Genomic DNA, 22778 nt, shown 5'->3' on the forward strand with positions numbered 1-22778 from the left:
TATGATTCACTTCTGCTAGGAATAGGTTCTAATTATTGGTTACTGGATAAGGATTATAGAATAGTAACCTAACCCTAAGACATTTTTCACATTTATAGAAGGACATGGGATTCCTAAAGAGGACCTGTGTTAGAGGTGCTGTCCCATTGTAGGAGGTGATTGCTTTTCTAGTACCCTTCTTTCATGATTCTTTATTTCCTTCCCATGGTCAAGTGGTTGCCTCCAGTGGCTCTGTAAATGCTGTCTCTGACTTGGCTTTGGTTGGCAGAGAAGAGGAGTCTTCCTTCTCAGGCAGCTCCATTTGGAGGGAAAGCTCATCAGCAGTCAGGAGCAGAGGTTTTTTGCTTGGACAGCAAGGCAGCATCCTTTCCTTGGACAGCAGGAACAGAAATGAGATTTGCACTGGTAGATTTATCAAGGTCATGATCCAGAAGGCATAAGACAGGCAGCTCCTGGTGGGTCAAGTTGGAAAGAGAATGGTGGGGTGTCAAGATTTTTTGGGAATGGGGGCTACTGCCTCTGTCGTGGTTCATGGCATTGGTTGTCACACAATCGGTCTCAGAAACGAAGGGGTCAGCAATGAGGGGATCAAAAGGGCACAAAAGCCCATGAAAAAATGGAGAACCTAAAGGAAGATGGCAGAATCCTTTTGGTAGATCTTCACCAATACATGTTGGCCACTGTGTCTATGAATCCCATGACCAGACCAGCTATAGCTATGACTGTAGCCAACACCTTCACATCTTGGCAAAAAAAGGATGACAGCAAACACTAGTGAGATGGTCAGAGATGAGATAAAGAGGACCTACAGGGACTTGGTCAGCGTCTTCTTGAAGATGCCCCCCAGAGCACTGCCCAAAAGGACACAGAAGTGCTGCGATGAAAAAACTCAGGAGATCTGCAGCAGCGAGCTGTGGGTCTGGCAGTGCAGGTGGGCCATGGTGGGGCCCAGGAAGCCGATGCCCAGGCCTAAGCTGAATAAGACGCTCCAGTAGGTGAGCGTGAGCTGCAGGTTACTGTGGAACAAGCCCAAGATGCCAGCCCATGACCTGGCACCCTGCTCCCTGCCTCCTGGCCAGCCCGACTCCCAGAGCTAACTGCCTGCCTGTTGGTCAAGAGCCCGAGAGCCCATGGGGAAGGAGCCGGGAAAGCCCAGGGGGCCAGAGATCCCCCACTCACAGGCTGCAGAGGAGTGGGGTAGAATGCAGGTGGTCTACAAAGAGTACTTTGACATATACATACACACACACACACACACACATACACATACATATATATATATATATATATATATATATATATATATAATTTTATATTCTTAAATTTATGTTATTCTCACATATTCCTTTTCCTTTCCTTTGTCTTAAGGATTTAGATGCCTGGTTCACCCATTTCCCCTTCCACAACTAAGAGCAGTTTAAATGGTCCCTAATTATGTGTTAATAAATACCATCACAGTAAACTCTGTTTACTTTAGGAAGTGTTTGCTGAACTCTTCAAGGTGTGAAATGCTACTTCTACTTGGGGGGGGGGGTGTTGCAAGGCAATGGGATTAAGTGATTTGACCAAGATCATACAGCTAGGTAATTATGAAGTGTATGAGGGCAGATTAGAACTCAGGCCCTAATGACTCCAGGACCAGTGTTTTATCCACTGTGCCACCTAGCTGCCCTGAGATGGTCGTATTTTCTTTAAAATTATTTATTTACTATTAAAATTTTCTTTAATTTATTAACACATTACTAAAATATTCTTAAGAGTAAACATAATACCCCCTCCCCCACAAAAATATAAAACCTCATGATAAAGTAAAAGAAAGAAAAAATGTGTTTCAGTCAGTTCTGATACCATCAGCTCTGTCTCAGGTAGATCACAATCTTTACCATAAGTCCATCATAGTACTTACTTCCATATTTTTCCACAGTTGCTATTACTGATTGTAATTCCCTCCATCCATTCCTCCCTGCTACCATCGATTATATTTTCTCTCTCCTTTCACTCTGTCCCTCTTCAAAAGTGTGCTGTGGGGCAGTTGAGTGGTGCAGTGGACAGAACACCAGTCCTGGGGCCAAGAGGTCCCAAGCCTATAACCCATCCCACAGATCCAGCAGCCTCCTGGCCCCATGGCCCCAGACAGGCCACCAAGTCTTAGCCCCTTGCAAAACTTAAATCCTCTCTTATGATCTATCTCTCCTCTATCACCCACCTCCCCGCCCCCTGTCCCCCTCCTCTCCTTTTCCTTCTAAATATCTATACCCTATCAAATGTGTATGCTGTTTCCTCTCGGAACCATTTCCGATGAGAATGGAGGTTCCCTTGTTCTCCCTCACCTTCCCTCCTTCCATACCATTGCAAAAGCTACATGAAATATCTTTTATATGAAATATATTGGTCTATTATACCTCTCCTTTCTCTTACTCCAAGTACATTTTTTTCTTACACCCACTGACTCCATTTCTACCATATGTTATATCTTCAAATTCAGCTCTCTCCCATGCCTCATCTATAAAAAAGCTCCTTCTACCTGCTCTATTAAATAAGAAGGTTTGTTATCAGTATTATCTTTCTAAACAGGATACATGCAGTTCATCATCATCATTAAATCCCTCATAATTTACCCTTCTCATTCACCCTCTCTATGCTTCACCTGAGTCCTGTACTTGAAGATCAAATTTTCTGTTAAGTTCTAATAGGTTCAAAAGGAACATTTGAAATCCCCATTTCATTGGAAGTCCATCTTTTGCCCTGGAAGAGGATTTTCAGTTTCCTGAGAGTTGATTCTTGGTTGATTCCAAGCTCTTTGCCTTCCAGAATATTATATTCCAAGCCCTGTGAGCCCTTAGCATAGTTGCTGCTAAGTCCTAGGTAGTCTTGACTGCAGTTCCACAATATTTAAATCGTGTTCTTCTGGCTGCTTGTAATATTTTCTCTTTGACTTGGGAGTTCTGGAACTTGGCAATAATATTCCTGGGGATTAGTTTTTTTGGATCTCCTTCCAGGGGACATTGGTGGATTCTCTCAATTTCTCTTTTACTCTCTGCTTCTAGGATATCATGGCAATTTTCCTGTAGAAATTCTTTAAAAATAAGGTCAAGGTTCTTTTCCTGATCATGACTTTCAGGTAGTCCAATAATCCTTAAATTATCTTTCCTAAATCTGTTTTCCAGATTAGTTGTTTTTTCAATGAGATATTTCAAATTTTTTTTCATTCTTTTGTTGTTGAATTGTTGTGTTTTGATTTCTGGCAAAGTCATCAGCTTCCTTTAGCTCCATTCTACATCTGAAGGATTTATTTTCCTCAGAGAGCTTTCTTATCTCCTTTTCTATCTGGTCAATTCTGCTTTTTTAAAGCATTCTATTCCTCAATGATTTTTTAAACTGTTTTATCCATATGACCTAAATTGGCTTTAAACATGTTATTTTCTTCAGCCTTTTTTTGGATCTCCTTGACTAAGCTGCTGACTTTGTTTTCATATTTTTCCTGCTTCTCTCATTTCTTTTCCCAATTTTTCTTCTGTCTCCATTATTTGATTTTCAGAATCTTTTTTGAGCTCTATCATAGCCTGAGCCCAATACACACACACACACACACACACACACACACACACACACACAGAGAGAGAGAGAGAGAGAGAGAGAGAGAGAGAGTCTTGAGATACAGAAGCTTGAACTTTCTCATCTTCAGACTGAATATTTTGATCCTCCATGGGACCAAAGTAATTGTCTATGGTCAGGTTCCTTTTTCTTATCCTGTTTACTCATTTCTCCAGCCTGTGCCTGGTTTGGGGGTACTTCCTGAGCTTTTGAGTATTATTGAGAAACCCCCAGAAGGACCTCAGTGTGTAAGGCTCTGGCTGCTCTCTTAGTCTATTGAATGACCACTAGTGAACCCCACTGCTCTGGGCCTGTGAGGTGGGTCCCTGCTCTATGGGAGGCCCAGACTGCCAGGATCACATGTACATGGCTAAATCTCCAGAGTCCTGTACCAGGGACAGAGGACAGACCTTGTCAGTCTCCCTCCACTCCCTTACCTTCTGTGGGCTGAGCATTCAGGGTGCAACTGCCTTCTTCCATTTCCTGGGCTCTATGTTGCACTGAGGGCCTAGGCTTCATGCTTGCTCTGGCAGTGGTCTCCCTGCTAATCTTCCAAGTTGGACTTGGTGCTCCCTGGGTTGCAGGGCAGGAAACTGTTTCTGCTGCCAGGAGCCAGGGCTCCCAGGCTCCCTGGGACTGTTTCCTGGAATGCACTGCTGCCCCTCCAACCCAATGGAACAGTCTTCCCACTATTTTCCAGGTTACCTTGGGCTGGAGAATTGTGGGTTCTGTCTCTCAAAAATTTACTTAGTTATAATTTTAAGGTTTTTGAAATATTTTGGAGAGAGCGCCTAAGAGAGACTGTATGTATTCTTGCTGCCATCTGACCTCTGCCCCCCAAAATGGCACTTCTTAATCAAATTTCCTAGTTATTGACTCCAGAGTACAACCTGAGAAAAATCTAGACACTTAAGAACAGGGTCCTTGTGTATATGAGGCTATAAGATCAGAATAGCATTTCTATATAAATATATACACGTGTGTAGAATATATATATGTAGAAATATATAGCTATATATTAAAACTATTTAACTATATGCATAGAACTATAGAAGCATAGCTACTGAATCATGAAAGATCAGAACAAAAAGACAAAAGTCAGGTCACATGCTCACTTAGACATGCCACAGGATAACCAGCAGCAGGACAAATACAAGCTTTATCCCTTGTAGTAAGTGACAGAAAACGGTCTAGACACGATTTGAATCAAGAAGTGAAAAGAGCATTTGTAATGATGTCATTCTATTTTACATTTCGTCAAAATATCAGCCCTTCCTACTTAGCTTTTCATATTATTAGGATAAGAAATCCCCTTAGTATTAACTCAAACATATGGTCAGCAACAAAACAGTCAGCTTTGTACATGTCCTAATCAGTCTTTGTTACATGTGGATGACAAATTATTCAAATATGTTGATAGTTGTTAATTCTCTTAATTACAAAGTCTTAGATTATCTCCACATCTTTGGCATTTTTCCCAAGATCCTCCAAACCCCTCAAGATTATTTAGCCTCTAGTTAGAAGCTCCTATAAGAAACATGGTCCAGTCCCATTACTTTTCTTTCTTTCAGTCTCTTTTTTTTTTTTGCAAGGCAATGGGGTTAAGTAACTTGCTTTAGGTCACACAGCTAGGTAAGTATTAAGTGTCTGAGGCTGTATTTCAACTCAGACCCTCCTGACTCCAGGGCCCAGACTCCTGTCCCCTTCCTTTTCACATCCTCAGTTCTATTTCCACGTTTTCAAGAAATATAAGCAGAACTATTGTTCTATAAGAAACCATGAGTAGTCAGACTTTAGAGAAGCAAGGAAAGAATAACATGATTGGATGTTGAGCAAACAAAGCAGAACCAAGAGAACATTGTATACATTAACAGTAGTATTGTGAGATGATCACTCTTAATGGACTTCAAAGTACTTCAGAGATCTAGGACAACCCTGGAAGACCTATTATGGACAAGATCATCCACATCCATGGTAGGGAAAACCCACCTATCCATGATTTTCTTTGTTTTCACTTAGTTCTAATTCCTCATACACAAAATGACTAATTTGTAAATAAGTAAGACTCAAATATATATGTGCAACTTTTACCAGATTGTTCACTGCTGAGGGGAGCAGGTTGGGAAGGTTAGGTGGTATAAAAATGCATATATCATAAAAATGCAAGTGGATAAATATTGAAAAACTTCTACAATATGTAATTGGAAAAATAAAATATCTATTAAGAAAAAAAGAAACATAACCTGAGTCATGATGTTAAAACTCCAAATGTGATGACTCTATTGTCTTTGATAGGGAAAAGACTTGGCTGAAAAAATATCTTTTCAGATCTATTCCATCTTTTTGTAATTTGTTGACCTCTTTCCAGTTCCATTTTAAATTGCCCTCAGTTTGACTTTGCTTATTGAGTTCTCTCACCAAACTTTCTTTATATTTTTCTCTATTGCTTTATTGCTATTTTATGAAGTACACTGAATATAACTTCCCACCATCCAGCTTTTTATAATTTTGCATAGAAATTAATATCCTAAACTATTTTTGCCTTTTGTTACTGTATCTCTTCTCCTGGCAACTAGATCATGTTGTTTGTTAACTAAGGTATTTCTTAAGGCTTTTTTTAAAATCTCATTTTAGCAACCATTAAATTTTATTATGGAATAGTTATAATTGTTGACAATGTCCTTTTCTTCATTCCATTTCTCACTGTTTAGCACTCATTTAAGTAGGTTAAATGGGAGTTGCTTTAATTGTAAGCAATATCTATTTCTTATTTTTATTTCCTTCTAGTTTGTTTTTTATTGTTTTTTATATTTGTTCTAACATGAATATGTATATGGACAATTGTTTCAGGAATTAGCTTCACATCAGTAATGATTTGCTTCCTCTGTCAAAATATGATCCATTTAATTTTTTTGTTATATTATCTGGAGTTTTATAAGTGCCAATTGTCATTATTGGTTAATCTATAATAAAATTTTACTTTACCTTGAAAAATCATTAACACACTTGACAAAACAATTTGCCATGCTTGGAAGCGAAAGAAGGAGATCAACAATGCATATGCTCTTCTAAATCAGGTATTCCAGAATTATTCATACTGGGCTATGCAATTAATTCCTTGATTGTTTCTGATAGTATTTATCTTCATAATTTTCATTTTCTTAAGTTAGCATTAGGCACTACTGTTGCATATTAACTGATTTGATATGGAGGAAAGCCAATCAAGCCCAACATTATCCTAACTAATTCAATCAGTAAACATTTATTAAGTGCCTATAATGTATCCCACACTATGTGAAATCCTGGAGTTACAAAAGGAGGCAAAAGGAACTCCTCAAGGAGCTTACAATCTAATTCATATCCACACCCATATATACACACACTGCTCATAAACAATGATCTCTGAATTTTCTGGAGATTAAGTCACTGGCTTCAAATTTTACAAATAAGCAGTAGATGGTATAGTGGATAGAGAACTAGACCTGGAATCAGGAAGACATTTTTTTTGAATTACATCCAGTCTCAGATGCTTATCTTGATAACTCACTTTCCTCTGTTTGCTGCAGTAAAATGAGCTGGAGAAAGTAATGACAAACCATTTCAGGATCTTTGTCACAAAAATCTCAAATGACAAAGAGTCAAAAGTAACTGGAAAATAACAATATTTATTACATTGTTACATTATGTAAAACATTCAAATGAAGACATGCATTTTTCTCATTTCAACATTACATTCATCCTATTATTTATTGAGTCTTGCTAGGCTCTTGACAAACTATAAACATTCTTGAAAGTTACACATTAAGTAACAAATGTAGATGAAATCATATTCCCACATTGACTTTGGCTTTTTAAGGAGAGATGTATTCTAAACCTAGGAACCTAACAACCAAGCAAGAACAGCACAGTGATAGAAGGTCCAAGAGGGGCTGAAACAAACATCCCTTTTAAAATATATGTTCAATTAAACTTGAAATTCAATTAAGATTTTGTTTCAAATCTGGAGACCGATCACCTCCTTCTTTTGCATCCATTACATAATTTTCTTTCCTCTTCAGTTTCTGGTCTGCAGCCAGTTCCTATCCTCATATTGTATTGCTGGTGTTTGTTTTATTCCTCTGCAAAGGTGAACAGCCAGAGTTACAATCACTTCTCGATTCTGAACCCCCCCACCCCCACACACATAAATGACAACTACAAAAACAGGCAGCAGGTGCTATAGATTTTATTTGAACTGATTGCTATTTATAGTTTAACTCTGCTTGCATCAGACCTAGCAATGAGAGCACAGTGGCATCAGGGAAACTAAAAATACCATTTGTCTGAATTATCAGGTCAAGTTATCTTAACCTGCTTTACAAATTATATTACAGAGCAATTAAGGATGTGGAATTTCCTTGTGAATATAGTTAGCTTTTTATAGAAACCCCTTATTTTTTCTTTTTTTGTATTAATTTTTATTAAAGATATTATTTGAGTTTTACAATTTTCCCCCCAATTGTACTTCCTCCCCGCTCCCCACAGAAAGCAATCTGTCAGTCTTTACTTTGTTTCCATGTTGTACCTTGATCCAAATTGGGTGTGATGAGAGAGAAATCATATCCTTAGAGAAGACACAAGAAGTCTAAGAGGTAACAAGATCAGACAATAAGATAGTCCTTGAACTTTGTTCAAACTCCACAGCTCCTTATCTGGATACAGATGGCACTCTCTTTTGCAGATAGCCCAAAATTGCTCCTGATTGTTGCACTGATGGAATGAGCAAGTCCTCCAAGGTTGAACATCACTCCCATGTTGCTGTTAGGGTGTACAGTGTTTTTCTGGTTCTGCTCATCTCACTCAGCATCAGTCCATGCAAATACCTCCAGGCTTCCCTGAAATCCTGTCCCTCCTGGTTTCTAATAGAACAATAGTGTTCTATGACATACATATACCACAGTTTGCTAAGCCATTCCCCAATTGAAGGACATTTACTTGATTTCCAATTCTTTGCCACCACAAACAGGACTTCTATAAATATTTTTGTACAAGTAATGTTTTTACCCTTTCTCTCATCTCTTCAGGATCTAGACCAAGTAGTGGTATTGCTGGGTCAAAGGGTATGCACATTTTTGTTGCCCTTTGGGCATAGTTCCAAATAGCTCTCCAGAAGGGGTGGATGAGTTCACAGCTCCACCAACAGTGTAATAGTGTCCCACATTTCCTACAACCCTTCCAACAATGCTCATTATCCTTTCTGGTCATATTGGCCAATCTGAGAGGTGTGAGGTGGTACCTCAGAGAAGCTTTAATTTGCATTTCTCTAATAATTAATGATTTAGAGCATTTTTTTTCATATGGCTATGAATTGCTTTCATCCCCTCATCTGTAAATTGCCTTTGCATACCCTTTGACCATTTGTCAATTGGGGAATGGCTTTTTGTTTTAAAAATATGACTCAGTTCTCTATATTTTAGAAATGAGTCCCTTGTCAGAATCATTAGTTGTAAAGATTGTTCCCAATTTACTACATTTCTTGTAATCTGTTACAGTGGTTTTATATGTGCAAAAGCTTTTTAATTTAATGTAATCAAAATCATCTAATTGGTTTTTGGTGATGTTCTCCAACTCTTCCTTAGTCATAAACTGCTCCCCTTTCCATAGATCTGACAGGTAAACTAGTCCTTGATCTTCTAATTTGCTTATAGTATAGTTTTTTTATGTCTAAGTCCTGTAACCATTTGGATCTTATCTTGGTAAAGGGTGTGAGGTATTGGTCTAATCTAAGCTTCTTCCATACTAACTTCCAATTATCCCAGCAGTTTTTATCAAAGAGGGAGTTTTTATCCCAATGGCTGGATTCTTTGTGTTTATCAAACAGCAGATTACTATAATCATCTCCTGCTTTTACAACTAGTCTATTCCACTGGTCCACCATGCTATTTCTTAGCCAATACCAAACAGTTTTGATGACTGATGGTCTATAATGTAATTTTAGATCAGGTAGGGCTAAGCCACCTTCTTTTGCACTTTTTTTTTCATTAAGCTCCTGGCAATTCTTGACTTTTTATTTCTCCACATGAATTTACTTACAATTTTTTCTAACTCATTAAAGTAATTTTTTTGGAATTTTAATTGGTAGTTCACTAAACAGATAGTTTAGTTTTGGTAGAATTGTCATTTTTATTATATTAGCTCTACCTATCCATGAGCAGTTGATATTTGCCTAGTTATTTAAATTTGATTTAATTTGTGTGAGAAGTATTTTATAATTATTTTCAAAAAGATTCTGAGTCTGTCTTGACAAATAGACTCCCAAGTATTTTATATTGTCTTAGGTTACTTTGAATGGTATTTCTCTTTCTAGCCATTCCTGCTGTATCTTGCTAGACATATATAGAAACGTTGAGGATTTATGAGGGTTTATTTTATAACCTGCAACTTTGCTAAAATTGCTAATTGTTTCCAGTAGTTTTGTCTCTTTCTTCCCAATTGTAATTCCTTCAATTTCTTTTTCTTCTCTAATTGCTGATACTAACATTTCTAATACAATATTGAATAGTAGTGGTGATAATGGGCACCCTTGTTTCACCCCTGATCTTATTGGGAATGCCTCTAGCCTCTCCCCATTGAATATAATGCTTGTTGATGGTTTCAGATAGATACTGCTAATTATTCTAAGGAACGGTCCATTTATTCATACACTCTCTAGTGTTTTTAATAGGAATGCATGCTGTATTTTGTCAAAAGCTTTTTCAGCATCTATTGATATGATCATATGATTTCTGATAGGTTTGTTGTTGATATAATTGAGTATACTAACAGTTTTCCTAATATTGAACCAACCCTGCATTCCTGGAATAAATCCTACTTGATCATAATGTATTATCCTAGGGATAACTTGTTGTAATCATTTTGCTAAGATTTTATTTAAGAATTTTGTATCTATATTCATCAGGAAAATAGGTCTATAATTTTCTTTCTCTGTTTTAACTCTTCCTGGTTTAGGTAACAGCACTATATTGGTTTTATAGAAAGAGTTAGGCAGAGTTCCATCTTTCCCTATTTTTCCAAAGAATTTATATAGAATTGGAACCAATTGTTCCTTAAACGTTTGGTAGAATTCACTTGTAAATCCATCAGGCCCTGGAGATTTTTTTAGGGAGTTCAATGATTGCTTGTTGAATTTCTTTTTCTGATAGGGTTGTTTAGGTATTTAATCCCTTCTTCATTTAACCTGGGCAACTTATATTTTTGTAAATATTCATCCATTTCACTTAGATTATTAAATTTATTGGCATAGAATTGGGCAAAATAATTTCAAACTATTACTTTAATTTCCTCCTCATTGGTTTTGAGTTCACCTTTTTCATTTATGATACTAGCAATTTGGTTTTCTTCTTTCTTTTTTTAATAAAATTGATGAGAGGTTTATCAATTTGATTGTTTTTTTCATAATACCAACTTTTGCTTTTATTTATTAATTCGATAGTTTTTTTGCTTTCAATTTTATTGAATTCTCCTTTAATTTTTAGGATTTCTAATTTGGTATTTAATTGGGGATTTTTGATTTGTTCTTTCTCTAATTTTTTTAGTTGCATATTTAGTTCATTGATTTCCTCTTTCTCCAATTTATTCATGTAAGCATTTAGAGCTCTAATATATCCTCTGAGAGTCGCTTTCAATGAATCCCATAAGTTTTGGTATGTTGCTTCATTATTATCATTATCTAGGAAAAATGATTAATTCTTTCGATAATTTGTTTTTTGGTCCACTCATTTTTTAAAATGAGGTTATTCAGTTTCCAATTTGTTCTGGGTCTATATCTCCTTGGCCAAATATTGCATATGACTTTTATTGCATTGTGATCTGAGAAAGATGTTTTCAGTATTTCTGCCTTTCTACAGTTGATCATTAAGTTTTTATGTCCTAGTACATGGCCAATTTTTGTATAAGTTCCATGTACTGCAGAGAAAAAGGTATATTCCTTTCTATCCCTGTTCAGTTTCCTCCACAAGTCCACCATATCTAATTTTTCTAACAATCTATTTACCTCCTTAATTTATTTATTGTTTATTTTATGATTCGATTTATCTAGATCTGAGAGAGGGATGTTGAGGTTTCCCACTAGTACAGTTTTGTTGTCTATGTCTTCCTGTAGTTCTTTCAGCGTCTCCTCTAAGAATTTGGATGCTGTCCCACTGGGTGCATATATATTCAATATTGAAATGACTTTATTGTCTCTGGTACCTTTTAGGAGGATAAAGTTTCCTTCCTTATCTCTTTTAAGGCTATGTATTTTTGCTGCTGCTTTGTCTGAGATAAGGATTGCTACCCCTCCTTTTCTTACTTCAGCTGAAGCAAAATATATTTTGCTCCAACCTTTTACCTTTACTCCATATGTATCTCTCTGCTTCAGATGAGTTTCTTGTAAGCAGTATATTGTAGAATTCTGTTTTTTAATCCACTCTGCTATTTGCTTACATTTTAAGGGAGACTTCATCACATTCACATTCAAAGTTATGATTACTAATTCTTTATTGTCCTCCATGCCATCTTCCCTCTGTTTGTATTTCCCCCTTCCCCCCCTTATCCACATTCCCAAGTATTTTGTTTCTGAATACCACACCCTTCAGTGTGTTTGCCATCCTATATCACACCCTCCCCTTTTTTCCCCTTTCCCTTTTTCCCTTTTCCCTTCCCTTCCTTTTGTTATTTCCCCTTTCCCCCCCCCCACTCCCCTTCCCTTTCTCCATCCCCCCTTTTCCCCTTTTAATACTTGAAAGGTTAGATGTTTTATAAGTTAACTGAGTATGTGTAGGTTGACTTTATGCCAAGTCTGATGAGAAGAAGATTCAGATGTTTCTCATCTGCTCCCTTCTTCCCCTCTATTACCATAGGTTTTTTGTACCTCTTAGTGTAATGAGATTTACCTCATTCAATCCCTTCCTTCCTCCAGTCTCTTTCCTGTCCCACTTTTTAAGGAGGTAGTGTTTTTTTAGATCATTCTATCTAAGTCATAGAAAATTCTGAGTGTCTGTCACTTCTAGTTCAGTATATTCTATCTAATAGAGTCAAAATTCCTGAGTTATTAGAGTCTTTCTCCCAAGTGGGGTTAAAGCCAGTTACATCTCTTTTCTCTTTACATCTCTTACATCTCTTTAGATAGCAGTCTCATGGATAGGTCATGAATGTCCTTCTTTTCTGGCTACGTATATTCTCTCTGTTAGAGTTACAATTCTCAAGATTTATGAGAATTTTTTTCCCCATGCTGGGATATAGCCAGTTTCAGCTTATTGGATAGCATTTTTTTTTACCACCCCCTTGTTTTTTGTTTTTTGTTTTTTTACCTTTTCATGTGTCTCATGAACCTCCTATTTGATGTCCAAATTTTCTGTTTAGCTCTGGTCACTTCATCAGAAATTTTTGGAATTCTTTCATTTTGTTAAATGTTCATCTTTTTCCCTGGAAGAGAAGGCTCAACTTTGCGGGAAAGTAGAATCTTGGCTGCATTCCAAGCTCCCTTGCTCTTTGAAATATCTCATTCCACGCCCTTCAATCCCTTAATGTTGATGCAGCCAGGTACTGTGTGATCCTTACTGTGGCTCCTTGATATTTAAATTGTTTCTTTCTGACTGCTTGCAGGATTTTCTCCTTTATTTGATAGTTCTGGAATTTGGCCACAACATTCCTTGGTGTTTTCATTGTAGGATCTTTTTCTGGTGGGGATCAATGTACTCTTTCAATAACTACTTTGCCCTCCGATTCCATGATATCAGGGCAGTTTTCCATCACTAGATCCTGTAATATTAAGTCCAGGCTTTTTTCTCTTCAATGTTTTCAGGAAGTCCTATAATTTTCAGGTTGCCCCTCCTTGATCTATTCTTGAGGTCAGTGGTTTTGTTGATGATGTATTTTACATTTTCTTCTATTTATTTTTCTATTTTTTGATTTTGTTTAACTGACTCTTGCTGTCTCATGGAGCCATTAGATTCAGTAGACTCCATTCATTTTTTGGGGGGAGGAGTTTTCTTTATTAACCTTTTGCAACTCCTTTTCCAATTGGGCAATTCTACTTTTGAAAGAGCTTTCCATTTGGCCAATTTTAGTTTTGAGAGAGTTATTTTCTTTTTTCATTTGCCCAATTGAGGATCTGAGAGCTCTCATTTTGTATTTGTCCAATTGATGATGTGAGAGATTTATTCTCAGTTTGTAATTGTCCAATTGATGATCTAAGAGATTTATTCTCCTTTTGTATTTATCTAATTGTACTTTCTAAGGTTTTCTTTTCTTGTTTCAAGGTATTAATTGTCTCCCCAAAAGCTGATTTTTAAACTCCTTCCTTATTTCTTCAAGGAAGTCTTTCTGTGCTGAAGACCAAATTGTATTCTCCTCAGAGGTTCCAGGTCTTTCTGAGTTAGGTTCTTTCCCTTCCAAGAATTTTTCTATGGATCCACCTTTCTGCTGACCCTTCTTCATTTTGCTAAGACCTTGAGTTGGGGAGGGGCTGGTTCCCAGGCGCTTGGCATCCGTAAAGGCTTTACTCACTGAGTGCAATTTCTCTGGCTGGCCAGTAGGAGGTATTGGTTGCTTTCTCTGGAGTGTATGTGACCTTGATTGAGGCCTTCTCCCTTTGCTTGAAGGGAAGGGTTGGAGCTATTGAATTTTTTTGCCTTCAATCAATGGTGGGCTTTACCCTGGCCTGAGGTCATTCCTCAGCTGGGCCTGAGGCAGAATTAGTTTGCATTTGTTTACTCTGGGAAGAAGTCTGAGCTGTAATGGGTTTGTGTTCCTCAGACCAGAGGAGCCCAGGGATGGTGTGTCCTCAGCTCTCCTACTCCAGAACTCTGCCCCCAGCCCTTTCTGCAAGCTCCCCAGGCGACAGCACCAACACCAGCGCCTCTTCTCCCTAGTTGACTCAAGCCCCTGCCATCTAGCTCCACTGCTGATCCAGCAGGTCCAGCTTTCTGGCCCTCAGACTACCAGCTCTAATTCATCTGTTAATCTGGTTGATCACTGGCTGATCCTCCCTCTGAGCCCAGACTCACCTGCCCAAATTCAGCCTATGCTGCTGCAGGAGACAAATACTGAGGTAGATGTTCTTTCTCCTGGCTTTTCTTTCTGGGTTTTGTGGGTCAGATTTCTTTTAAGAGGTTTGTTTCATGTGATAGATGGGGAAAGATCAGGAGACTTTAGAACTGTGCCTGTCTTCTCTCCACCATCTTGGCTGGAAGTTGAAGCCCCTTATTTTTGAAGAAAGCAATTAGTCATGTTCACAAATTCAATGGGCACCATTTTTGAATAACTGAGATAACAAGGAGGACCAGACATTGATGGCATGCTAAGTTTTTCTGCGTCCCTGTCTTAGAAGTAAGCAATGGTCTAATGGGCTGATGCTCTCATGAAACCCAGTTTCTAAGCTGTATCCATCTCCTGAGGCTCCTATATCATCCTTTTATTATTTCTTTTTTGGGTCCATACCTGAAGGGATGGTACTGAAATTCCAATCATATTGCTTCCTCTAATAATTTTATTCCATCACCCCAGATCCCAACTTTCTTGTCTCATGAGGTAAATTGACAATATCAAGTAACATCTCTTTCTGCTTCCCATAAGAAAATATTGTAGTCAGTCATGGTCACTTTAATGGGTTTCAGACCCAAAAAACTATGAGAAGAATAAGTACCATTTGCTTAGGGCAATTCTCCTGACTTCAGTTACCTGACTGCAGGTAACTGAAACCCATAGAGATTTTGTGGTTCATCCAAGGTCACACAGGTAGAAGTAGCTTAGATAGAATTTGAAAATGGATCCTCTGACTGCAAGAGTGTTTTTTCTACTGGACCCAGGTTTCAAGCTTTGGTTCATTTGTATAAGACTTGTCTTTCTGTACTCTTATAGACACCTTTAAGCCATAAAGTATATTGGTGATTTTTCACCTTACAAAAAGGTGTATATACACCCCAGAGAAAGAGTGATCATTTCCTTGATATACTAAAAAAAGAAAAAAGTATTTCAAGGTGACATGGTGCAGGGGGTAAGAGCAGTGTTTCTGAAGAAGTGTGGAGAAGGTAGTTGGACCAGATGACATCCAAGAATCCTTTCAACTTTAGACCTAAATTTCTGTCCTTTCTGAGGAAAAAGCAAGAATAGCCTCCCTGGCTCAGAAGTTAGCAGAAGAATATTGATAACCTGATGATTCTCCAGTACAATGGATAAAAATATGGTCATTTCAGGAAACTGAGAGAGGCAGAAGAGGAGGACTCATAATTAGTACCTTTTTCATTCCATGAGGGAACTTTAATTTAAAAAAAATTCAAAAATTATATCTTTGGTTTAAGGTAATAATTTTCCCCATTATGATGAAATTATTCAAACCAATGAATATCAGTAAAAATATTAGGAATGCTGAATTTAGAGAATAGAAAATTTAAGACAACCTAATTGCTGTCTTCAAAAATATGAATGGTGGTCATGTGGAAAAAGGATTATATAATTGATTATGTGTACCCTCAATGAGAAGAGCAAGGATAAAAAGCAAGAAAATTACTGAGAATTCAGAGTCAATAAGTCAACAAACATGTGTTAAGTACCTACAAAGTGCCTGGCACAACATGCTGGAGTTACAAAGAATGGTAGGTAAAAGATAATCACAGTTCTCAAGGAGTTTACTATCTGGTGGGGAAGTTCACATTCAACTATATACAAACAAGATTTATACTAGATTAATTGAAAATAATCAACAAAGGGAAGACAACAGAATTAAGAGGAATTAGAAGATACTTCCCTTAGAAATTTGGATTTTATTTGACACTAGAAGAAAGTCAAGGGAGTCAGGAAATGTAAGAAAGGCACTGAGGGCAGTCAGAAAAAAAAACTCAAAATTTGGAGATGGAGTGTCTTGTCCAAGGAAAGGCAAGGAGGTCATTGTTGTTATATTGTAAAGTATATAGAATAAGAAATTAGAAGTCTAAAAAGACCCAGTTATAAAGGACTTTTATTTTTGATCTTTAAGGTGATAGGGAATCATTGAAGTTTATTGAATATGGGATGACAAGGTCAGTCTGAGACAAGGTCCTGTACTTTATGAATTATACTTTGACAGCTTAGTAAATATGAAGGAAGATTCTCAGCTAAGAAGGTAGAGGCAGAGGAGTCATAGGAAGTTAAAGAAAGGACAAGAATATATAGAGGCCATTGTGGAATGAGTGAAAGTGAGATAATTAGGGAGATTTAAAAAGATTGCCTTAAAACAGTGAGAAATCAATTGAAAGCATATGTGTATGTGTATTTGAAAAAAATGTATTACATAAATTTATTGAAGTCAAGTTTTATTCATCATGACATTCAAGGACCTTCTGCTCATAGCTTCCAGGCATCTTTTTGTTCAAATCTGGTACGTGGATGCATGCTTAGTCAATTCCATTTCGTGGACCTGAAGCACCAATTGTGTCCTCCTCTGAAGTCAGACATTTTCAATCAGCAATTCTTCTTGCCTCCTGCTGAACTATCTTGGTGGACACAGGAATTCCAATGGCCCTTTACTCTTCAATCCATCTCTAATTCAGTTCATATAGCTGACTTGCCTCTCATGGCTTCTGCTTCCCATAGCCAGTCTCGGATTGTTTTCTCAGTTGGAAGAGGACCAAACTGACATTCAGCAGCATGATTTCTATTCATTTTTGCAAACTGGATTACTTTGAATTTGAATTCAGCACTGGACAAAAATCTTTTCCCAAGCCATCTTTGGGCAAAACATGGCAAAATGAAATCTAATATAGTGGTAACAAATGTGAAACAATGAGCTCAAAGACAACAAGTGTGAAAAAGTGGGAAATGCAAGTAAAAAAATCTACAACCATTGTATAAGATGCTCCCAGTTTTTAGAAATCAAATTTTTCAAAAATGGGATCTTATATATGGGTAAATATGGTAAGATAAATTTGTAACAGAACCAAACATTATGTTGTTGTTGTTTTTAATTTTCATCAGCTTCATTCAGTAACATGTAAATAGGAGCCAAGACAATGGATAGCAGGAATGATATAAAACTGATATTTGACAGAGAAATATCAGAATATGTAAAAGGGGCAAGGGATTCAAGAGAATCACATCCAGACCACATCCAGAATATTGTGTTTGGTTCTGGGTGGCAACATTTAGAAAGAATCCCAACAAACTGGAGTGTTGTCCAGAGGAAGTTGATCCACATAGGGAATGGCCATGTGAGGGTCAATAAAAGAAAATGGAGAAAAGAAGTCTAGTGGTGGTACTGAGAATGCCATATTTCCTTAGTCTATTAGTATATGAATTTTAAACCCTTCTCCTTTAACCCTTAGTGAATCAGTTCAATGGTAGGATTGAATTGATTCACTAAGGGATTAAAGGAGAAGAGTCTTTTCTTCAAATGAGAAGACAGTGGCAAAAGGGACAAAAAGGCGAGGGGTAATAGGAAGTTCTCAGCAAGTGGTTGTAATTTTTTTTTTTCAGTAAAGTAAGCAATCCAATTCTTAGCTGAGAATCTGGGGGAAAGGGTGGTCATAAAAGTTTTGATGAGGGATGACTTGCTTTGGAAGAACCATTATGGTGACTGAGATAGTGAGTTAGAAAGTACTAAAGATTGCCTAGCAACCATGAGGACACTATTTAAGATTATGTAACATAAATTTATAGTGGATTTAATCATCATGTTCTGTGATTTTCTCTACTTCATTCAGTCATATATACATAGTAGCAAAGGCAAAGGTTTGTAGGAGTGTTGCAAGGTTAAGTTATGGTAGGAAATAATATGAAATATAATAGGGTACAAGGACAACATAGAATTAAAACAGTAATGAGTCAAGGTAGGGAAAGGAGGAGAGTGTAGCTAGTAGAAGGGTGATAGTGTGAGAAAGAATTGAGAAGTCAAGGAATTGGAGTCATGATGTGGACAAAGAATATGGCTTCCTATTGGAAGGAGAGAGAGGGAGAGGGAGAGGGAGAGAGAGAGAGAGAGAGAGAGCATGCCAATAGCTTGTTATCAGATAAGGAAATTCTGGACTTTATAAACAGGGAAGTGTTGCATTTGTTGTAGGTGACAAGATCAAGGGAATGACTGCTTTGTGTATAATGGAGCTGAAATGGAAGAATAGGTCATGAGACATGAGTCAACACTCAATTAGGGTGTTTGGGGGAGTATCAATATGTATAAGTTTCATAGTATTAGGGTGTGAACTGAGGAGGAAATAACAAGGGAATTAATAAAAAATGCAAAGGAAAGTACCCTATCTTTACCATATATAAAACAGCAATTAACAAAATTATTTGATGTTTGTAAGGAAACAGAGTGGTTGGTCAGTAGAATAGGTCAGGTTCACAAAACACTGTAGCAAATTAATAATAATAATAATAATAATAATAAATTCCATCTCTGGAATAATAACTTACTATTTGACAAAAACTGCTGGGGAAACTGAAAATTAGTGTGGCAGACACTAGACATAGACCAAGATCTCACAACCTCTACCAAGATAAGGTAAAAATGTCTACCTGATTTAGACATGAAAAGTGACATCATTAGCCAATTAGAAGAGTAAGGCATTGTTTACTTGTCAGATTGAGGGAGATATGAAGAGTTTATGACCAAACAAGAGACAGAGAACATTATAAAATGCAAAATGGATAATTTTGATTATACAAAGTTTTTATAAAACACAACCAATAAAATCTAGATTAGAAGGAAAAAAGAATGATGGGCAACAATTTTTAGTGTTCCTGATAAAGGACTCATTTCTGAAATAATAGAAAGAACTGAGTCAAATATATAAGAATACAAGTCATTCCCCATTTGATAAATGGGCAAATGATAGGAACAGGCAATTTTCAGGTGAAAAATTAACATTATCTATGCTCATATGAAAAAATACTCTAAATCACTATTAAATAGAGATATACAAATTAAAAATACTCTGAAATACCACACATTACACCTATCAGATTGGCTAATATGACAGAGAAGGAAAATGGAGGGGATATGGAAAAATTGAGACACTAATGCACTGTTGGTGGAGTTATGACCTGATCCAACCATTCTGAAGAGCAGTTTAGAACTCTGCCCAAAAGTCAATAAAATTTTGTGTCCCTTTGATCCATCAGTACCTCTACTAGTTTATATCCCAAAGAGATCATAAAAAAGGAAAAAGCCCACATATGCAAAAGTATTTATAACAACTCTTTTTGAAGTAAAGAATTGAAAATTGAGGGATACCCATAAATTGGGGAATGTTGGAATGAGTTGTGGTTTATGAATACAATGGAATATCAATGTTCTTTTAGGAATGATGAGCAGGCAGATTTCAGAAATACCTAGAAAAAGTGAAGCAAGTAGAACCAGGAGCACATTATACACAGTAGTAGCAGCATTATATGATGATCAACTAAAATGACTTAGTTCTTCTCAAGAATTATAAAAGACTTGTGATGGAAAATGCCATCTATATCCAAAGAACTATGAAGTCTGAATACAGAGCAAAGGATTACTATTTTCACTCAGACTCTTACTGTAGAATGATTTGCCATTACTTTTTCCAGCTCATTTTACAGATGATAAAACTGAAGCAAAGAGGGTAAGTGACTTGCCCAGGGTCACATATCTAGTAAGAGTCTGAGACCAGAATTGAACTCAGAAAGATAAATCTTCCAAATTCCAGGCACAGCACTCTGTGCACTATGGCGCCACCTAGCTGCCCCAGTCATTGATATAGATACTATTAGATTTAGAGTTGGAAAGGACCTTGAAGATCATCCAACCTCCTAATTTTAAAGATGAGGAAATACATTATTTGACTTGTCAAGATTCACACAACTAGTAAGTGTCTAAGGTAGATCTTTCTGACTCTAAATACTTTGCTCCACTGATTATAATAGTTATCAAATCTTCTTTTAGGTAGATAGCAAGCTAATATAATGGAACAATTCATAATTGAAATTTTCTGATACTCATTCAAAGAGTAGGGAGATCACTGGAAAACCACTAAGATCTGTTTCTTATTTGAGAACTTATGTTTCTATGAACAGGTAAGTCTGTGTAAGCTTTCCAAAGCATTTACCTGATTTAATTGGTCCAGTTAAATATCTAATAAATTCAAAGAAAAAATATATTTGCTCTCTCTCAGATACACAAACATGTAAATACATACAAACATCCACATGTATATGAATCATATGTAGATAAAATATGCATATTTGATTTGTATATATGCATATATTATGTAGATATCTGAATGTGTACATGTGAGTGAGTGTGTATGTGTGTGTGTATGTGTGTTTCTGTTTTCTCATTGGAGTATAGAGGTAATTCTAGGATCTAAAAGATTATGGCATTGGAGAATAACCTTTGATAAGCCCTGTAAATCTGGAAAGTATTCAAGTATGGATTCAGAATATCAGATAAATATAACATCTAACAATTTACCTATCTTGATTCATTACCAGAAAGTTAAACACTAATCTATGATGACTATTTGTTTTATAAGCACATCTATGAGAATCATTTACAAAGGTATAGAAGAATTGTAATATTCATATGCAGAGAGTTTATATACAGCAGATTGATATGGTCATGAACATAATATAGATATGTTATAGATATGGATATGTATTTGGATGTGGATATGGTGAAGTATATTTTGAAAGATGCATGACTCACTCCATGAATTCATATAGCAATCAACCTAGACTTTATCTTGTTCAATTATTGAACCTGTGATTTTTTTATAAATTGCCTATAAGAAATAAACAGATTTCAATATGTTGGAATCTCCCCTTGCTCATTACTATTTTTAGTAACTGTGTGTATATGTATTTTACTATTTATCCCAAAATGTGTTGGGGAAGTTTTAAGCTTCCGTAGGTTAAGGAGATACCAAATAGTTAGCATTTAAGTATATGTCAATGTTATAATTGTCTCCATTTTATATACGAGGCAATTACGACTGAGAAAAGTTAAGTGACTAGTAAGTATCTGAGGTGGGATTTAAATATGGGTCTTCCTGACTCTTAAATGCAATGATTCCCCCCCCCCATTGAACCATATTAAAACACAAATAGATATTAGAGACCACATAATATGATAGAAAATCAGAGAATCTAATAACAATAGAATTTTAGAGTTGGAAGGGATATCAATGGTTACTCAGTACACCTTACCTCCATCACCAAAAGAGATGCCTATCCTAACATTTCTGACAAGGAATCAAGAATTGATGGCCAATTCAAGATCTGAGGAATTCTAGTGAATGTTACCCTGCCATATGGTCTAGAAAGTAAACAAGCATTTTGTTGTTGTTCAGTCATTTTTCAGTTATGTCTAATTCTTCATGAACTCATTTAGGGTTTTTGAAGCAAAGATTTTGGAGTAGTTTGTCATTTTTTCTTCCAGTCATTTTATAAATGAACAAGGTTAATGCCTGAGCCTTGATTTGAATTCTGGAAAATTACTCTTCTTGATTCCAGATCCAGCAATCTATCTACCACAACACTTGCTATTTATTATCTATTCTCTTGATAGGCACTGGGGAAAGAAATTCAAATAAAGTCTAATAAAAATAGTCATTGTCCTTAAGGAAATAATCTGAAAACAAGCAAACTAATACAAGCAAGATAAATTGCAGTTAATCTTAGACAAAAGTCATTAGCATTAAGGGGTACAGAAAATGGACTCTTGAAGAGGGGAGACTTTTAATTGAGACTTGAAAGAAGCAAGGGGGCAGCTAAGTGGTGTAGTGGATAAAGCACAGGCCTTGGAGTCAGGAGTACCTGGGTTCAAATCTCTTCTCAGACACTTAATAATTACTTAGCTGTGTGGCCTTGGGCAAGCCACTTAACCCCATTTGCCTTGCAAAAAAAAGAAGAAGAAGAAGAAGAAGAAGAAGCAAGGGATACATGATGGTAGACTTGGAGAGAGAGAATTCTAGGTATGGGGGTTAGATAGCCTAGGAAATGCATAGTCAGGAGTTCAAGTGTCTTCTGGAAATAACAACCAGGTGGCCACCATCACTGTTTCATAGAGTATGTACAATGAGAAGGACAGGATATAAGATAGGGAGGGGCCAGGATCGTGGAGGTGATGAGGAATTGAGTTAATTGAATTGAAAGGAATGGAAGAAAGGAAATAAATTGTCATATCCACACTTTAAGAAAACAACTTTGGTAGTTGAGTGTTATAG

At 36.7% G+C, this 22778-nt stretch overlaps 1 long non-coding RNA gene and 1 pseudogene across 1 annotated transcript in view; one reads left to right on the forward strand and one right to left on the reverse strand.

Moving 5' to 3' along the window:
- Window positions 1-208: 208 nt before the first annotated feature.
- LOC141499046 (major facilitator superfamily domain-containing protein 4A pseudogene) lies at window positions 209-4113 on the reverse strand (annotated as a pseudogene).
- Window positions 4114-5524: 1411 nt separating this feature from the next.
- The window catches only part of LOC141502267 (uncharacterized), a 97378-nt gene continuing 80124 nt past the window's right edge, over window positions 5525-22778 (forward strand). The window contains exon 1 of the long non-coding RNA XR_012472480.1: window positions 5525-5568. This is a non-coding gene — a long non-coding RNA (uncharacterized LOC141502267). The remainder of the gene's footprint in view (window positions 5569-22778) is intronic.

This window comes from Macrotis lagotis, chromosome X (genome assembly GCF_037893015.1).
Source record: "Macrotis lagotis isolate mMagLag1 chromosome X, bilby.v1.9.chrom.fasta, whole genome shotgun sequence".
In the NCBI taxonomy this organism is placed as follows: Eukaryota; Metazoa; Chordata; class Mammalia; order Peramelemorphia; family Peramelidae; genus Macrotis; species Macrotis lagotis.